This window comes from Magnolia sinica, chromosome 8 (assembly GCF_029962835.1).
Source record: "Magnolia sinica isolate HGM2019 chromosome 8, MsV1, whole genome shotgun sequence".
Taxonomy (NCBI): Eukaryota; Viridiplantae; Streptophyta; class Magnoliopsida; order Magnoliales; family Magnoliaceae; genus Magnolia; species Magnolia sinica.
In genome coordinates, this window is record NC_080580.1 from 42,338,194 (window position 1) to 42,358,739 (window position 20,546).

The 20,546-nt window shown below is 35.8% G+C and overlaps 1 long non-coding RNA gene across 1 annotated transcript; it reads right to left on the minus strand.

The window, feature by feature from the left end:
* Positions 1–374: 374 nt before the first annotated feature.
* Positions 375–18,451, minus strand: LOC131253988 (uncharacterized). The gene is made up of 3 exons (XR_009175406.1): positions 18,352–18,451; positions 18,200–18,247; positions 375–603 (listed from the first exon to the last, which is right to left on the minus strand). It is a non-coding gene; the product is annotated as an uncharacterized LOC131253988 (long non-coding RNA).
* Between the last annotated feature and the right edge of the window lie 2,095 nt (positions 18,452–20,546).

Here is a 20,546-nt window from a genome sequence, read left to right on the forward strand (position 1 = left end):
CTCTCATGAATCTTAAAAGGACGGTCTAGGACCGTCCGTGAAAAGGACGGTCCATGACCGTCAGTAAAAAAGATTGTTATAGGCAGTCTCTGATGAACCATAAAACGACGGTCATAGACCGTCCTTCGAAAGGACTGCTATAAACCATCTCTTATGAACCTGAAAAGGACGGTCATGGACCGTCTCTTATGAGCCTGAAAAGGACGGTCATAGACCGTCCTTAAAAAAGACTGCTATGAATCGTCTCTTATGACCCTGAAAAGGACGGTCTTCGACCGTCTCATATTTGAATATACACCTGTTACACCTGTTGCAATTCTTCCTGATATACACCTGTTATATAATATATTTCATCATATTCACATTCACATCCATCTAAACCCAAACTACGTAAATCCATCCAAACATAAACTACATTCATCCAAAGACAAACAATCTTATCCACATTACATTCATCCTCGCATAAATACATATAAGTTTAACATTATAAATAAAAAAAGGAAAAAAATCAGCAACAATTTTCTTTTTGTGTCTTTCATCTAATTCGCCTCGACGACGCCTTTCCCGCCGTGGCACTAGCCCCGCCAGCTTAGCACGGCGTCCCTGCACGCCGCCTAATATTTAGAAAAATATTCAACCAATAAAACATTATAATTCAGAATCATGAAGAATTGCAGAAACTTCATTCGTTTTTTTTAATCCAAAAAAGTGGGTACACTTTTTTAAAATAAAACTGATCATTAAAATAAAACTAATGCAACCAAATAATGTAAAAAAGTGTTTCAATTCAAGTTAATTAAAACAACAACAAAAATTAAAGCTTTGTAAAAAGGGGCATGTGTTAAAAGGGATACATTCTTATTTGTTGTCATTTGATTGGGCTACATAATTACAACAATCGGGTTCGGGATCAGGTTTAGGTTTGGGTTTTCAAGTTTAGGTTTAGGTTTAGGTTAGGGAGTTGAGATTAGGATTAGGTGTAGGTCTAGATTTAGGGATTAGAGAATACATTTAGGTTTTAGGTTTAGGTTTAGGTTTTAGGTTTAGGTTAAGGTTAGGTTATAGGTTATAAGTTTAGGTTATAGGTTATAGGTTATGGTATATGTTATAGGGTTTTGGTTTAGGTTTAGTTTAAAGGTTTAGGTTATAGGTTTAAGTTAAGGTTTAGGTTTAGGTTATAGCTTATAGTATATAGGTTATAGCTTTAGGGAATTGAGAATAGGTTAAGGTTTAGGTTTAGGAAATCGGGTTCGGGTTCAGGATCAGATTTAGGTTTAGGTTTTCAAGTTTAAGTTTAAGTTTAGGTTAGGGAGCTGAGATTAGGATTAGGTGTAGGTTTAGGTTTAAGGATTTGAGAATACATTTAGGTTATAGATTTAGGTTTAGGTTATAAGTGTAGGTTATAGGTTTAGGTTTAGGTTAGGTTATAGGTCTAGGTTTAGGGAATTGAGAATAGATTAAGGTTCAGGCTTAGGAAATCGGGTTCGGGTTCGAGATTGGGTTTAGGTTTAGGTTTTCAAGTTTAGGTTTAGGTTTAGGTTAGGAAGTTGAGATTAGGATTAGGTGTAGGTTTAGGTTTAGAGATCTGAGAATACATTTAGGTTTTAGGTCATAGGTTTTGGTTAAGGTTAAGGTTATAGGTTTAGGTTTAGGTTTAAGTTTAGGTTCTTGAAAAGGCCTAGCTATATGTCCTAGAGGGGGGGTGAATAGGACAATGCCAAATAAAACTTATAACAGCGGAATTAAAAAGAATATGATAGCCAAAATAAATCACAATGCAAGAAAGTAAAATAACCTCAAAATTCAGATCTTGAGAGGTTGATGCAAATGTTGTTCTAAGGACAACCTTACACCAAAAACCAGAGTTTATGGTAGGACAACCTTATTTCTAGAAAGATCTTTGTATCAAATCTCAAACCAAAGAGGAATACAGAAATAAATACAAACTGAATTGAAATAAATTGTAATCACAAATGTATTGTTCTAGGGACAGCCATACACCATAAAAATGGCAGGGCAACCTTGCTGGAACAACTTTTAAAGGAAATTGAATATCAAGCTGATAAAGGAATAGCAGAAAATAAATTCTAAACTATTACAAAATTCTCACAATGCTTAAATTAAATGATTACAACATTCACCACCATACATACATCCCACAAAAGAATAATTAAAGATCAGAAGTATAAATCATTCAACCACAACACAAGGGATTATAGTGGTTCGCCTGTGTGTTCACCAACTATTAAACAACAGCCACATAGAATGCTACTCCACTCCTAATATCCTCACACAGGGGATATTAGCGTTCACTAACAAAATAGGTTTTCCCAGGTTCACCCAAAACCTTTACAATTGTGTCTTTGTCTGTGGGCTTACACAATTAAAAAAACCCCACTTCTGAGTTTTCCTGGCTCTCCTCAAATAACCAATACAACAAGATTTTTCTGGCAAATCTTGAAAGAAACCAAAACAGAAAGGAATTTACAATTAAATGTAAAATACCTGATTATCTCCTTCGTTGTAGCAGCCCGGTAGAACTAAGTCGAGTAGATGATTGAATGTCCAAGTTCAATGTCCAGTACTCAATTACAATGGTTCTAATTCTAATAGATTTTAAATTAAACCAAATAGGGCTTGCCTTAATTGATTTTGATTCCAAAGAAAGGAAATAACAATTCCTCTTATCAAATTAGATTGGAATAGCAGAAACAAAATCAATTAAATAAAGCTAAGGAAAGAGAATATTAAATAAGCACACTTAACTTAGATGGAGCACAGAATTATCTCTCAGAAGTTCGACGAAGATTGGCTTGAATGGATTAATTAATTTGATGATTTCTTCTGAGATTCGTGCACTATTTATAGGTGAGCAGATCGCGTCTTCGACTGGTCTAGGGAGCTCTTCGACTAGTCGAAGCAATAACAGATATTTGAAAAATCAGGCGCGATGAGCTTTGACCGTTCTACGACTGGTCGAAGGTCTCCTTCGACTGGTCGTAGGTCACCTTTCGACTGGTCGAAGGTCTCCTTCGACTGGTCAAAGAACCTGAAAAACATCGGGACTTGAGTGGGTCGTTGTTCGAGGTGGTGAGGAGGGTCAAGAGGTATGTAGTGGATTAGGCTAACTATGTTAATTTTATCTCGAAATTTGTAATTTAGTTTTGACTGATCGAAGAATTTCTTAGACTGGTCGAAGCAACTCTAGGACTAGTCGAAGAAGGCCTAGGACTAGTCGAAGCACAAACCAAACTTATGTAAAATAAACATTCGATTTATGTATCCAAAATGACCTACTTCTAAGGTCAACCTAAGGTCAGTCAAACCTCAACCATGAAGTAAGGACATTGAAACATTAGGAACTAGTGACCTTGAAGTATGAGCCTTGAAGTCTTGATGTAGTTGAAATCTTGATGTAACTCAATCTTGAAAGTGTCTTGAGTTCTTTACAAACTGCCTTGTACTCTTCTTGAAGTCTTGCAGCTTGAGTCTTGTCTTGAGAGCAGTTCTTGCATTCAAGATTGATCCTTGTACTTGTGAGCTTTGCTTGTTGTGAGCTTAGCTTGTTCATGAATGTTGATCCTTGAGAGAACTTCACTTATGCAAGTTATATATAACAGTGATTTTGGCACCACAAATTTGACAACAGACAGGGATATAAACTATAGCACTTACAATCTCCCCCTTTGTCAAATTAGTGACAAAACACATAACCAAGATAAACATAAAGTAAAACAACTGGTTAAAGAGTTATGAACCAGGTCATATGAACCAGGTCATATAAGTTATGAACCAGGTCATATAAACTGGCTTACCTGCAAATCAATATTCAATATTCAACATTCAACATTCAACTAGTTTCATTCAACTAGTTCAAACATACTCCCCCTAAGTAACATAACCAATGCTACTCCTCTCACAATCACATCGTTAAGAACAAACCATTCTCCCCCTTTTTGTCACAATATGACAAAGGAAACAACAATAAAGGAGAACTAAATAAAGGGATATATGAGAGTAAACATGAGGAGTTATGAGAGTATAGCAAAACAGTGATAGAGATACTCAGCATAGCTTCACATAGAATAAATATCCAGCATAAAACATAGATAGTATCCAACTCAAAATTAGTCAGCCAAGTGCTAAGTTATAAAGTTATTACAGACCAAAAGTCTCATATAAACTAGTCAGAACCAGAACCAGATGATGGAGCAGGAATAGAGGGATCAAGTTGGTGCATACCTTTGTTCAATCGCCTAAGATATTTGCGCATGTACTTGAATTGTAAATCATGAGCAACAGACATGTTTTCCATCTTTACATTTATATTCTCAACTTTATTCTCTAATGCACTAAGACGAGCATCAACATCAGATGGTTCAAAATCTGGATCATTTGTTGAGTCAGAATCTAGTTCCTCAAAAATGTCATCCATATTAATGTCATCACCAGCTTCTTCATGACCACCACCACCACCACCACCTTGTTCAGGAAGTAGATCCAGTTTCATCTTATTGATATTAGTATTGTTGAAGATCAGATGATGGATTGGTGCCTCATCAACTGGCATATCGACTAACATATGTGTAGCTAATACAGTCATTAAATAGGCAAAAGGAATGTCACTATGACCAGGAGGGAGTCTAAACTAAAGAATGAAATGACAGATTAAGGATGGTAAACAAATCTGAGTACCATTGGAAATAACATGGATAACACGAACCATAAACGAAGTCAAGTCAGTTTTATTACCCGAACGAGGATACAGATTAGACACAAAGATTTTGTGGAGAATTCTGTACTTGGGTAACAAATACCTTGCGGGAAGCGCATTCCCTTTTTGTGTCCATTGAACATCCATGCTGCACAAGTCTCTAGTGAGCATGCATTTTTCAGACATTGAGAGTTTATCAGTTAAGTTATGGATAGGAATACCCTCATCATTCACAGGAATGTCCATAAGGGCTGAAATTAAATGACGATCAATGTCAAAAGGCCCTTCTCTAGTAGATATTTTAAAAGTTAAATTATCCTGTGAGAAAGCACTAATACATGTAAACATGGATTGGGCAATGGACCGGTATGCAGCCCCACCCCAATGTAATAAGTTAACCCAACCTACAGCTTCAAGCATAGGAAGGATGTCAAAAGGTGCAATATAATTAACATCAACAGGATGTTCAACAATAACATTACCTAATCTAATGTCCCTAACATATGATGGATCATCATTGGAAACAAGAAGATGACGCTTAGAGATAATGATCGATCTGGAGGAAGAAGAAGGACCACGGGAAGTAGTTTTTCTACCTGTAGAAGCCATTTGCAACAAGGATATCAAGGAAATAAGAAGTTGCAAAGGATTAAGAAGTGGGTTTACACAAAACAGATTTTTCAAAATCCAAACCCCAAATCTCAATGAAATCCAAAATACAAAGCTTAAAGCTTGAAAAGTAAACAATCTAGACACAAATCTGTAAGAAAAACGTGATTTGGAACACTAACCTTGAAGAACATGAAAGATGGGTTCGACAAGTCGAAGCACGGCTCCATAGAGAAGAAAAACGAAATGAGGAAGAAAGCAAAAATCCCCAAATTATAAGAGATTCCCGAGTTCTACGACTGGTCGTGGATATCTACGACCGGTCGAAGGTCGACTGGTCGAGTATACTCATGACAGGTCGAAGAATGCCCAAAAATTCATATTTCTTACAAATTATACAAAAATTAGAATTCAATCTAGCAAATATATACACTATAATATAAGTAGGCATAAATAATCATTTTAAAATGCACATGCCAAGATCAAATTTCATCTTTTTGAACCTGCTTTTATCGAGAGGTTTTGTGAAAATGTCAGCTCGTTGATCTTCGGTAGGAATATATTCTAGAGATATAACTTTTTCTTCTACTAATTCCCTTATATAATGAAATCTAATGTCAATGTGCTTAGTACGAGAATGCTGAATAGGATTTTTTGAAATATTTATCTCATTGGAATTATCACAATGTAATAACATAGAATCCTGTTTAATTTCATAATCACTTAGCATTCGTTGCATCCAAACAAGCTGTGTACATGCATTATCAGCTGCGATATACTCAGCTTCAGCTGTTGAAAGTGATATAGAATTTTGTTTCTTACTAAACTAGGAAACTAGACAATTTTCAATGTAAAAACAACCACCACTGGTTGATTTTCTATCATCTAGATTACCAGCCCAGTCAGCATCCGACTAATTGGACACTAGTTTCATGAGGATACCGAGACCGAGATTAACTAATTGCGACATATCTAATAATTCGCTGGACCAGGAATCAAGTGAGATTCTTTTGGATCAGATTGATATCTTGCGCAAATACCAACACTTAGAGAAATATCAGGTCTACTAGCAGTTAAATATAACAAACTACCAATCATACTCCGATAAAGTTTTGAGTCAACATTTTTACCATTAGAGTCTTTTGAGAGTTTCAGGGTAGTACTCATAGGAGTATCAAAATTCTTGCCATTCTCAAATCCAAATCTCTTGATTAGATTCAAAGCATACTTAGATTGAGAAATGAATATTCCTTAAGGTTGTTGCTTTACTTGCAATCCAAGGAAATAAGTCAATTTCCCAACCATACTCATTTCAAACTGTGATTTCATCAAATCTGCAAACTCAGTAGTCAAGTCAGTACAAGTTGATCCGTAAATGATATCATCAACATAAATCTGCACCATTAAGATATGATCATTATGTTTTTTAACAAACAGAGTTTTATCAACAGATCCCATTTGAAAATTATGACTTAAAAGAAATTTCGTTAGTTTCTCATACCATGCCCTAGGTGCTTGTTTTAATCCATAAAGTGCCTTTTTAAGCCGATACACATAATCAGTATTTTTGGAATCTTCAAAACCCATTGGCTGTTCAACATAGACTTCTTCATGTAAATCGCCATTTAGAAAAGCACTTTTCACATCCATCTGATAGATCTTTATCTTTCTAAAACATGCAATAGATATAAATAGTCCGATAGATTCAAGACGTGCTACTGGTGTAAAAGTTTCATCGAAATCAATCCCTTCAATTTGAGTATAACCTTGTACCACTAGTCTAGCCTTATTTCTAATTATATTTCCACACTCGTCAGACTTATTTTTGAAAATCCATTTTGTTCCAATGATGTGTTTATCTTTAGGTCTTGGTACGAGATACCAAACATCATTTCTTACGAATTGGTTGAGCTCTTTTTGCATCTCAACAATCCAGTTCTCATCAGCAAGAGCTTCTTTTACGTTAGATGGTTCTATTTGGGATGTAAAACATACATAATTACATATATCCTCAAGTTGTCTACGGGTGCGAACACCGGTGAGAGGGTTTCCAAGAATTTATGTGGTTGGATGATCTTTAATAGTCCTCAACTCAGAATCAGTCTGATTCGATGAAGTATCGGGTTTATCAATGATTAGTACTTCATCATTATCTGAATTAGAAATTGGCGTGTTTAAGTGATCATAAATGACAACATTAATGGATTCTTGAATCACACCAGTCCTTTTGTTCAGAACCCTATAAGCTCGACTATTTAAGGAATATCCTAGAAAAATACCTTCATCACTCTTCGTATCGAATTTTTCTAAATTTTCACGATCACGTAAAATATAGCACTTGCTGCCAAAAACTCGAAAGTATTTAACAGTAGGCTTTTTATTGAACCACAATTCGTAAGCCGTTTTATTATTATCTTTGCTAGTGTAGACTCGGTTAATAATATAGCAAGCTGTGTTGACTGCTTCAGCCCAAAGATTTTTAGCGAGCTTCATGCTATTCAGCATGACATTAGCCATTTCTTGAAGCACCCTATTCTTTCTTTCTACAATTCCATTTTGTTGTGGAGTTTTGGGAGCAGAGAATTCATGTAATATTCCTTGGTCGGTACAGAACTTCTCAAAATTGCTATTCTCAAATTCAGATCCATGATCACTACGAATTTTACTGATTTGAGAAGATTTTTCAGTTTGAATCCTTTTGAAAACTTTTCTTACTTCTTCAAAGGTTTCAGATTTATCCCTTAAGAAGACTACCCAAGTGAATCTGGTAAAGTCATCAACTATTACTAGGATATACTTTTTCCCACCACGACTTCTGTTCTGGTAGGTCCTATCAGATCCATGTGGAGAAGTTCGAGTGGTCTTGATGTGGTATTTGAATTCACCTTTTTGTGTGAGTTCTTTGTTTGTTTGCCTATCTGGCACTCACCACATATTTTATCTAATTTCTGAAGTTTGGGTAAACCTCTTATAAGTTCTCGTTTGCTCAATCTATATAAATTTTGATAATGTACATGTCCAAGACGTTTGTGCCATAAATCAGTCTCGTCTGTATGGACCATGTAACATGTTTGATTAGATGAGCTGGATTCGCTAATAATATAGCAATTTTCAGACGTTCTACGTCCAGTTAATATTACAGAACCCTTATTGTTTAGTATCTCACAGCTTTGATTAGAAAAGCGAACACTATGGTTATTATCACATATTTGAGATATACTAAGCAAGTTATGTTTTAAGCCTTCAACATATAAAACATTTTTAAACACGGGAAGATTAAAAAGTTAAACCGTACCTTGGCCTATAATCTTGCAGTTGCTACCATCACCAAATGTGATGAACCATCAGTCATGTCTTTCAAATCCGTGAATAAAGCTTTGTCACTGTCATATGCCCGGAGCATCCACCGTCTAGGTACCACTTTGAATGACTTGTTGTTTTGAAAGCAGTGTGAGCAACCTAGCAGGTAACTTTAGGAACCCATTTCATAACTGTTTTGGGTTTAGGAACATAGTTGGTCTTCTTTTGTGTATATTTGTAGGAATGACCTATAGAGTTAGATTTTAAGAGCTCCTTGAGTAAATCAACTATCTTTTCAGCTAGTGGATTTCGTTTCTGATTAAAGTTGACATGGTTGCTTCTAGGTTTTTGAAAAGTTTTTGAATTTCTAGAAAAATCTTGATAAGTACTTTTCCCTTTTGAGTTTGAGGACTCTCCTTTAACAAACATAGGAGGAGTATACTTTTGTTTAGGAGGTAGATTTTTATCATAGCCCAACTCAGATAGATCGCCACATTTTCTTGATCCGGATAAAAGTTTCTCTAACTTTGGATCACCTTGGGCATATTTCCATGTGTCCTTTAGACTCAGAAGAGAAGATACTTCAGTTTTAAGTTTCTCAATTTCAGATTTTAAATCAATAATTAGGGAGTTTTTGAATTCCAAATCGCATTTTGATTTTTCAAAACAATCTGAAATTTGTGATTTTTCTAAGACAAGTGATTCAAAACATTTTGTGAGTTTAGAAAACTTTTCTTTTTGAAGTTTAAGTTTGACATCAATTTTACAACTTTCCTTATATAGGGCATTGTAAGCGTCTTGAAGATCATCTTCATTTTCACATTCACTACTCAGATTTTCTTCACTTGTTGAGTCATTATCTGAAAATGTGAATTTGGCTAGAGTCATAAGAGCTTTAACCTCATTGTCCGACTCAGTTTCAGAATCTTCTGATTCAGAAGAACCTTCAGAATCAGATGATTCATCCCATGTAGCCAACATACCCTTCTTCTTGGGTTTGTCCCTTTTAGGACATCTATTTGCTAAGTGCCCATATTCTTGACAGTTGTAACATTAACTATTTTTCAAATATTTTTGAGATTTAGGTCTAAACTTCTTTTTATCATTTGATTTTTGAAAATCAACCCTTTTCTTGCTTTTGAAAATCTTGTAAAATTTCTTAGCTAAAAAAGCCATATCATCTTCTGAATTAGAATTTTCTTTTAAATTACATTTAGAAGATTTTAGTGCGATAGATTTACCTTTAGGAGCTTTAAAGTTTAACTCGTAGGTTTGTAGAGAACCAACTAGTTCTTCTACCCTCATATTATCCGTATCACGAAGTTCCTGGATCGCGGTTACTTTAGAATTGAACCGTTCAGGAAGTGAGCGTAATATTTTTGCACACACTTTACTTTCTGGGATTTTATCGCCAAGACCCCACATTGAGTTTACAATGTCATTCAATCTAGTGTAAAAGTCCATAAACATTTCATTTTCCTCTATATGAATTTCTTCAAATCTGGTTGTGAGGAGTTGGACTTTAGATTTTTTGACAATTGTAGTACCCTCGTGTGTCATTTCTAATATATCCCAAGCTTGCTTTGCAGTATCACAGGAAATGATTCTTTTGAACTCATCCGGTGATAGTGCGCAAATAATTGCATTTAGTGCTTTAACATTTGCACTACTCTCACTTTTCTGAAGAGTGGTCCATTGGTAATATGGTGTGACTTTCATAGATTTTGAATCATCAACCCCAGTAACTTCCATAATAGGAGGTTTCCATTCAGTCACTGTGGCTTGCCACACATTTTCATCCATTGATTTGAGGAAGATCCTCATTCTGGCTTTCCAATAGGCATAGTTGGAGCCACCATAGGGTGGAGGCCTTGTGACTGAAAGGCTATCAAAATTTGACATCTTAAATAGCTTAAATCGTTAGCTCAGGAATTAAATCCAAGAATTAAAAAAGAGCTATTAGGCTTTGATACCACTTGAAAAGGCCTAGCTATATGTCGTAGAGGGGGGGGGGGGGGGGTGAATAGGACAATGCCAAATAAAACTTATAACAGCGGAATTAAAAAGAATATGATAGCCAAAATAAATCACAATGCAAGAAAGTAAAATAACCTCAAAAATCAGATATTGAGAGGTTGATACAAATGTTGTTCTAAGGACAACCTTACACCAAAAACCAGAGTTTATGGTTGGACAACCTTATTTCTAGAAAGATCTTTGTATCAAATCTCAAACCAAAGAGGAATACAGAAATAATTACAAACTGAATTGAAATAAATTGTAATCACAAATGTATTGTTCTAGGGACAGCCATACACCATAAAAATGGCGGGGCAACCTTGCTGGAACAACTTTTAAAGGAAATTGAATATCAAGCTGATAAAGGAATAGCAGAAAATAAATTCTAAACTATTACAAAATTCTCACAATGCTTGAATTAAATGATTACAACATTCACCACCATACATACATCCCACAAAAGAATAATTAAAGATCAGAAGTATAAATCATTCAACCACAACACAAGGGATTATAGTGGTTCACCTGTGTGTTCACCAACTATTAAACAACAGCCACACAGAATGCTACTCCACTCCTAATATCCTCACACAGGGGATATTAGCATTCACTAACAAAATAGGTTTTCCCAGGTTCACCCAAAACCTTTACAATTGTGTCTTTGTCTGTGGGCTTACACAATTAAAAAACCCCACTTCTGAGTTTTCCTTGATCTCCTCAGATAACCAATACAACAAGATTTTTCTGGCAAATCTTGAAAGAAACCAAAACAGAAAGGAATTTATAATTAAATGTAAAAACCTGATTATCTCCTTCGTTGTACCAGCTCGGTAGAACCAAATCAGAGTAGATGATTGAATGTCCAAGTTCAATGTCCAGTACTCAATTACAATGGTTCTAATTCTAATAGATTTTAAATTAAACCAAATAGGGCTTGCCTTAATTGATTTTGATTCCAAAGAAAGGAAATAACAATTCCTCTTATCAAATTAGATTGGAATAGCAGAAACAAAATCAATTAAATAAAGCTAAGGAAAGAGAATATTAAATAAGCATACTTAGCTTAGATGGAGCAGAGAATTATCTCTCAGAAGTTCGACGAAGATTGGCTTGAATGGATTAATTAATTTGATGATTTCTTCTGAGATTCGTGCACTATTTATAGGTGAGCAGATCGCGTCTTCGACTGGTCTAGGGAGCTCTTCGACTAGTCGAAGCAATAACAGATATTTAAAAAATCAGGCGCGATGAGCTTTGACCGTTCTACGACTGGTCGAAGGTCTCCTTCGACTGGTCGTAGGTCACCTTTCGACTGGTCGAAGGTCTCCTTCGACTGGTCGAAGAACCTGAAAAACATCGCTATATTTTGAGTCGAAGTTTTTCGACTGGTCGAAGATGCAGTTGACACTGTTCCTTCGACTAGTCGAACAGATTCCTGGACTAGTCGAAGCCTAACAGATTTTATCCGAAATTTGTAACAAACTCACGACTGATCGAGGAATTTCTTAGACTGGTTGAAGCAACTCTAGGACTAGTCGAAGCACAGACCAAACTTATGTAAAATAAACATTCGATTTATGTATGTAAAATGACCTACTTCTAAGGTCAACCTAAGGTCAGTCAAACCTCAACCATGAAGTAAGGACATTGAAACATTAGGAACTAGTGACCTTGAAGTATGAGCCTTGAAGTCTTGATGTAGTTGAAATCTTGATGTAGCTCAATCTTAAAAGTGTCTTGAGTTCTTTACAAACTGCCTTGTACTCTTCTTGAAATCTTGCAGCTTGAGTCTTGTCTTGAGAGCAGCTCTTGCATTCAAGATTGATCCTTGTACTTGTGAGCTTTGCTTGTTGTGAGCTTAGCTTGTTCATGAATGTTGATCCTTGAGAGAACTTCACTTATGCAAGTTATATATAACAGTGATTTTGGCACCACAAATTTGACAACAGACAGGGATATAAACTATAGCACTTACAGTTATAAGCTATAGGTTTAGGGAATTGAGAATAGGTTAAGGTTTAGGTTTAGGAAATCGGGTTTGGGTTCGGGATTGGGTTTAGGTTTGGGTTTTCAAGTTTAGGTTTAGGTTATAAGTGTAGGTTATAGGTTTAGGTTTAGGTTAGGTTATAGGTTAAGGTTTATGGAATTGAGAATAGGTTAAGGTTTAGGTTTAAGAAATCGGGTTCGGGTTTGGGATCGGGTTTAGGTTTAGGTTTAAGTTTAGGTTAAGGAGTTGAGATTAGGATTAGGTGTAGGTTTAGGTTTAGGGATTTGAGAATACATTTAGGTTTTAGGTCATAGGTTTAGGTTTTAGGCTTAGGTTTAGGTTTAGGTTATAAGTGTAGGTTATAGGTTTAGGTTTAAGTTAGGTTATAGGTTAAGGTTTAGGGAATCGAGAATAGGTTAAGGTTTAGGTTTAGAAAATTGGGTTCAGGTTCGGGATTGGGTTTAGGTTTGGGTTTTCAAGTTAGGTTTAGGTTTAGGTTAGAGTTGAGATTAGGATTAGGTGTAGGTTTAGGTTTAGGGATTTGAGAATAGGTTAAGGTTTAGGTTTAGGAAATCGGGTTTGGGTTCAGGATCCGGTTTAGGTTTGGATTTTCAAGTTTAGGTTTAAGTTTAGGTTAGGGAGTTTAGATTAGGATTAGGTGTAGGTTTAGGTTTAGGGATTTGAGAATAGGTTAAGGTTTAGGTTTAGGAAATCAAGTTCGGGGTTTAGGTTTGGGTTTTCAAGTTTAGGTTTAGGTTTAGGTTAAGGAGTTGAGATTAAGATTAGGTGTAGGTTAGGTTTAGAGATTTGAGAATACATTTAGGTTTTAGTTCATAGATTTTTGTTTAGGTTAAGGTTATAGGTTTAGGTTTAGGTTTAGGTTAAGGTTTAGGTTTAAGTTATAAGCTATAGGTTTAAGGAATTGAGAATAGGTTAAGGTTTAGGTTTAGGAAATCGGGTTCGGGTTCGGGATCAGGTTTAGGTTTGGGTTTTCAAGTTTAGGTTTAGTTTTAGGTTAGGGAGTTGAGATTAGGATTAGGTGTAGGTTTAGGTTTAGGGATTTGAGAATACATTTAGGTTTTAGGTCAAAGGTTTAGGGTTTAGGCTTAGCTTTAGGTTATAGGTTTAGGTTTAGGTTTAGGTTATAAGTGTAGGTTATAGGTTTAAGTTTAGGTTAGGGAGTTGAGATTAGGATTAGGTGTAGGTTTAGGTTTAGGGATTTGAGAATACATTTAGGTTTGAGGTCATAGGTTTAGGTTATAGGTTTAGGTTATACGTGTAGGTTATAGGTTTAGGTTTAGGTTATAAGTGTAGGTTATAGGTTTAGGTTTGGGTTTTCAAGTTTAGGTTTAGGTTTAGGTTAGGGAGTTGAGATTAGGATTAGGTGTAGGTTTAGGTTTAGAGATTTGAGAATACATTTAGGTTTTAGGTTATAGGTTTAGGTTTTAGGCTTAGGTTTAGGTTATAGGTTATAGATTTAGGTTATAAGTGTAGGTTATAGGTTTAGGTTTAGGTTAGGGTTTAGGTTTAGGTTAGGTTATAGGTTAAGGTTTAGGGAATTGAGAATAGGTAAATGTTTAGGTTTAGGAAATCGGGTTCGGGTTCAGGATTGGGTTTAGGTTTGAGTTTTCAAGTTAGGTTTACGTTTAGGTTAGGGAGTTAAGATTAGGATTAGGTGTAGGTTTAGGTTTAGGGATTTGAGAATAGGTTCAGGTTGAGGTTTAGGAAATCGGGTTCGGGATCGGGTTTAGGTTTGGGTTTTCAAGTTTAGGTTACGAAGTTGAGATTAGGATTAGGTGTAGGTTTAGGTTTAGAGATTTGAGAATACATTTAGGTTTTAGGTCATAGGTTTTGGTTTAGGTTAAGGTTATAGGTTTAGGTTAAGGTTTAGGTTATAAGCTATAGGTTTAGGGAATTGAGAATAGGTAAAGGTTTAGGTTTAGGAAATCGGGTTCGGGTTCGGGATCGGGTTTAGGTTTGGATTTTCAAGTTTAGGTTTAGGTTTAGGTTAGGGAGTTGAGATTAGGATTAGGTGTAGGTTTAGGTTTAGGGATTTGAGAATACATTTAGGTTTTAAGTTTAGGTTTAGGTTTAGGTTTAAGTTAGGGAGTTGAGATTAGGATTAGGTGTAGGTTTAGATTTAGGGATTTGAGAATACATTTAGGTTTTAAGTTTAGGTTTAGGTTATAAGTTATAGGTCTAGGTTTAGGTTTAGGTTTAGGAAATCGGGTTCAGGTTCTGGATCGGGTTTAGGTTTGGGTATCCAAGTTTAGGTTTAGGTTTAGGTTAGGGAGTTAAGATTAGGATTAGGTGTAGGGTTAGGTTTAGGGATTTGAGAAAACATTTAGGTTCTAGGTCATAGGTTTAGGTTTTAAGCTTAGGTTTAGGTTATAGGTTTAGGTTATATGTGTAGGTTATAGGTGTAGGTTTAGGTTAGGTAGTTGAGATTAAGATTATGTGTTGGTTTAGGTTTAGGGATTTGAGAATACATTTAGGTTTGAGGTCATAGGTTTAGGTTATAAGTGTAGGTTATAGGTTTAGGTTTGGGTTTTCAAGTTTAGGTTTAGGTTTAGGTTAGGGAGTTGAGATTAGGATTAGGTGTAGGTTTAGGTTTAGGGATTTGAGAATACATTTAGGTTTTAGGTCATAGGTTTAGGTTTTAAGCTTAGGTTTAGATTATAGGTTATAGGTTTAGGTTATAAGTGTAGGTTATAGGTTTTGGTTTAGGTTAGGTTATAGGTTAAGGTTTAGGGAATTGAGAATAGGTAAAGGTTTAGGTTTAAGAAATCGGGTTCGGGTTCGGGATCGGGTTTAAGTTTGGGTTTTCAAGTTAGGTTTAGGTTTATGTTAGGTAGTTGAGATTAGGATTAGGTGTAGGTTTAGGTTTAGAGATTTGAAAATACATTTAGATTTTAGGTCATAGGTTTTGGTTTAGGTTAAGGTTAAGGTTTAAGTTTAGGTTTAGGTTATAAGCTATAGGTTTAGGGAATTGAGAATAGGTAAAGGTTTAGGTTTAGGAAATCGGGTTCGGGTTCGGGATCAGGTTTAGGTTTGGATTTTCAAATTTAGGTTTAGGTTTAGGTTAGGGAGTTGAGATTAGGATTAGGTGTAGGTTTAGGTTTAGGGATTTGAGAATACATTTAGCTTTTAGGTCATAGGTTTAGGTTTTAGGCTTAGGTTTAGGTTATAAGTGTAGGTTATAGGTTTAGGTTTGGGTTTTCAAGTTTAGGTTTAGGTTTAGGTTGGGGAGTTGAGATTAGGATTAGGTGTAGGTTTAGGTTTAGGTTTAGGGATTTTTTAATACATTTAGGTTTTTAGTCATAGGTTTAGGTTTTAGGCTTAGGTTTAGGTTATAGGTTATAGGTTTAGGTTATAAGTGTAGGTTATAGGTTTAGGTTTGGGTTTTCAAGTTAAGGTTTAAGTTTAGGTTAGGGTGTTGAGATTAGGATTAGGTGTAGGTTTAGGTTTAGGGATTTGAGATTACATTTAGGTTTTAGGTCATAGGATTAGGTTTTAGGCTAAGGTTTAGGTTATAGGTTATAGGTTTAGGTTATAAGTGTAGGTTATAGGTTTAGGTTTGGGTTTTCAAGTTTGAGTTGAGATTAGGATTAGGCGTATGTTTAGGTTTAGGGATTTGAGAATACATTTAGGTTTTGGGTTTAGGTTTAGGTTATAGGTTATAGGTTTAGGTTTAGGTTTAGGTTTAGGTTAAGGTTTAGGTTTAGGAAATCGGGTTCGGGTTCAGGATCGGGTTTAGGTTTGGGTTTTCAAGTTTAGGTTTAGGTTTAGGTTAGAGAGTTGAGATTAGACTTAGGTGTAGGTTTAGGTTTAGGGATTTGAGAATACATTTAGGTTATAGGTTATAGGTTTAGGTTTAGGTTATAAGCTATAGGTTTAGGGAATTGTGAATAGGTTAAGGTTTAGGTTTAGGAAATTGGGTTCGGGTTCGGGATCGGGTTTAGATTTGGCTTTTCAAGTTTAGGTTTAGGTTTAGGTTAGGGAGTTGAGATTAGGATTAGGTGTAGGTTTAGGTTTAAGGATTTGAGAATAAATTTAGGTTATAGGTTGTAGGTTCTAGGTTATAGGTTTATGTTTAGGTTTAGGTTTATGTTATAAGCTATATGTTTAGGGAATTGAGAATAGGTTAAGGTTTAGGTTTAGGAAATTGGGTTCCGGTTCGGGATCGGGTTTAGGTTTGGGTTTTCAATTTTAGGTTTAGGTTTAGGTTAGGGAGTTGAGATTAGGATTAGGTGTAGGTTTAGGTTTAGGTTAGGGAGTTGAGATTAGGATTAGGTGTAGGTTTAGGTTTAGGGATTTGAGAATACATTTAGGTTTTAGGTTTAGGTTTAGGTTATAGGTTATATGTTATAGGTTTAGGTTTAGGTTAAGGTTAAGGTTTAGGTTTAGGTTTAGGTTATAAGCTATAGGTTTAGGGAATTGAGAATAGGTTAATGTTTAGGTTTAAGAAATCAAGTTCGGGTTCGGGATCGGGTTTAGGTTTGGGTTTTCATGTTTAGGTTTAGGTTTAGGTTAGGGAGTTCAGATTAGGATTTGGTGTAGGTTTAGGTTTAGGGATTTGAGAATACATTAAGGTTTAGGTTTAGGAAATAGGGTTCGGGTTCGAGATCGGGTTTACGTTTGGGTTTTAGGTTATAGGTTATAAGTGTAGGTTTAGGTTTAGGTTTTAGGTTTAGGTTATAGGTTATAGGTTTAGGTTATAGGTTAAAGGTTTAGGGATTTGAGAATAGGTTTAGGTTATAGGTATAGGTTTAGGTTTAGGTTTAGGTTAAGGTTATATGTTGAGGTTAAGGTTATAGGTTTAGGTTTAGGTTAGGTTATAGGTTTTTGGTTAAGGTTTAGGTTATAGTTATAGGTTTTGGGATTTGAAAATAGGTTTAGGTTAGGTTATAGGTTAAGGTTTAGGGAATTGAGTTTAGGTTATAGGTTCAGGTTATAGGTTATAGGTTTAGGTTAAGGTTTAGGTTATAGGTTTTGGGATTTGAGAATAGGTTTAGGTTATAAGTATAGGTTTAGGTTCGGTTGTAGGTTAAAGTTTAGGGAATTGAGTTTAGGTTATAGGTTTAGGTTATAGTTTATAGATTCAGGTTATAGGTTTAGGTTGTAGTTATAGGTTTTGGGATTTGAGAATAGGTTTAGGTTATAGGTTAAGGGTGTGGTCCCTGCAAATACAGATATAAACACGGCCTGCTCCAATTGGCTAGGCCATTCCAATGCTGTCCATAGGAAATGGGCAGCTTCGTCATGGTCATAACAGCGGTTCCAACCCTCCAGGGACCCCCGCTCAACATCCGGATAGCTCCGACGTACATCCGGGTCTGCTCCATCAATTTCGAGTAAATACATAAACACGGCCTATCCAAATAGCCCAGACACTCCAATGATGTCCATAGGAAATGGACAGCTTCATCATAGTCATAATAGCGGTTCCCACCTTCCAGGGACACCGGCTCAACATCCGGATAGCTCCGACGCACATCTGGGTCTGCTCCATCAATTTTGAACTAATACATTTAAAAACAACATAATTATATCTAAAAGCATCTGGATACCTGGGGAAGGCCTCCCATATTCGTATTGTTGGTTACTCATCCCTTTGTCTATAAGCCACAATCGACCAACACTTTCTATCACTACCTGTACTCTGAAACCAACACAAATATAACTGGGAAACAATATAAAGAATAAGAAAAAATGAATATACCTGTACACATCATTAAATGTTTCCCTATAAGGAGGTGATATTATATCTTTGATAGCCACAACCTGTATGACAGAGAAAAATGTAACCAATACAGTCTATTAAGGCAACCGATACCTGTAACATGCATCCAAAAGACTCCTTAATTGAGTTTAGATTATTTTATTGATTCAGGTTATTAATAGAAGTTATCTGTTGGTTATGATGGGTGATTGTTCAAGTGTGGAGAAATCATGTGTCTATTTTTTTAAAAGAAAAAAATTAATATTTTTGGGTCAGTTAAAGTGAGAATTAGGTTTGTTGGCTTGCAAAAGTCATGTTTTAAACCAACAACCATAGAAAAAGTCCACTCATATGATTTCAAAAGTCCATTGTGGATTAAGAATATTTCAAAACTATGTTAATTGAACATCCTAACCACTGAAATGGTGTCCATCGAATGGGTGGATAAAAATCATTGGTAACCATCAATAGGAATAAATAAATATAAAATAGAAAAAAATATATAAATATTTACACATATAGGAATAAAATAGAAAAAGATGCATGTATAATAAATTTTTATTTAATAGGGCTTAAGAGCATGTGCTATAGTAAGAAATAAGTTAAATAATAACACAGTAATCACTTAAATCTCATAAAACTAATGGTTGTTATCCAAAATTAATAGCCCCAAGTTTGATGGTGGGTCCACTACAAAGGGTGTTACCCTTACCATGGGCCCACATTGATGTATTTATTCTAAATCCACACCATCCATCTATTTTTCCATGTCAATTTATAACAAGAGACCAAGCAAATCCAAAGCTCAAGTGAACCATGCAATAGCGAAAAACGGTGATTGAAAACCCTACCAACCAGCTAATAAGTTCACAAAAACCCCAAATGTGTTTATGTATGTATGTATGCATGCATGCATACACATATACACCCACATGTGTGATGATCCATCCATCCAGTCTTCCATCCATGCATGCATACATACATATACACACACATAAATCCATCCATGCATGTATGCATGCATACACACACATGCATAATCTGTCCATCCATGCATGCATGCATACGTTTCATCCATCCATGCGTGCATGCATACATATACACACATACATACATGTGTTTTATCATAAAACCATGCATGATGGGTCCGCTATCGATGAGCCGAGTAGGTATTGGCAGATTGTTGGCTAGGCGGATAGTGAGGTCTCTTCCACTCACTGGGCTGTGCAGCTAGGGAGGAGGCAGTTGGTGTGGAGTGTAATAGACCCCGGTGATTTCTCCAGAGAGTAACCATACTGATACGTGGACTTATTATGCAGGAATTGCATATCCATTCATTCATTCATTCACTATCCAATCAGGCTGGTGGTGCATAGCTATTTGTTATGTGTAACTTCGCATGGCCAGGATTTGTGTAACTAACCCGAGATTAGGAGTATACCACATTGAGTCAGACTATCCAAATTTAGGTATGGGACGGGTTTGGATAGAAGTCCCTGTGATGGACCTCGTAGCCTGCGATACTGCATACTATCACCCCGACTTCACATTCTAGCATGATCATTTCATTCGCACCGCATATTACATTGCATCTGCAGTACTTAGCATTTTGGGTTACTATGTTTTTACACTTATATGGCCTAGATAAGGTTGATGTTTTTCGTGGCTTATCAGGATTTGCATATTGCATTGCATCCTCAACATCTTTTATTGTCTTATTATGTTTTACATCGCATAGCCTTGGTACGGCTGATAGCACTCATGGACTTACCAGTATATTTTTGCTTACTCTAATATCATATGATCTTGTCAGTAATTTCACTTATTCTGATTATGTATGATTTATGGGCTTTTTATGGTATACTTGACACTTACCTTGTGCATACACTTTCAGCACCCTCTAAGCTTTTGTAAGCTTATGCACGATAGATGCATGTAGGTGGTGTTAGGTTGCAGCAGCGTTGAGGTTGGAGCATATAGCTGACTTATGGAGCTTGGATTTGACATATGTATTTATCTTTCAGCATTGTATTCAAATGATTATATTAGTGGATATGTGATGATGATGTTACCTTTGTGATTTGGGTAAACTTGTGTTTATGCTTCTTACGGAAAAAAATTTATGTTGAAAAATCCTCCTTGTAGGATCCCAGGATTGGAATCTGGCATGTGAGTGCTGGGATCCGAGAATGGGG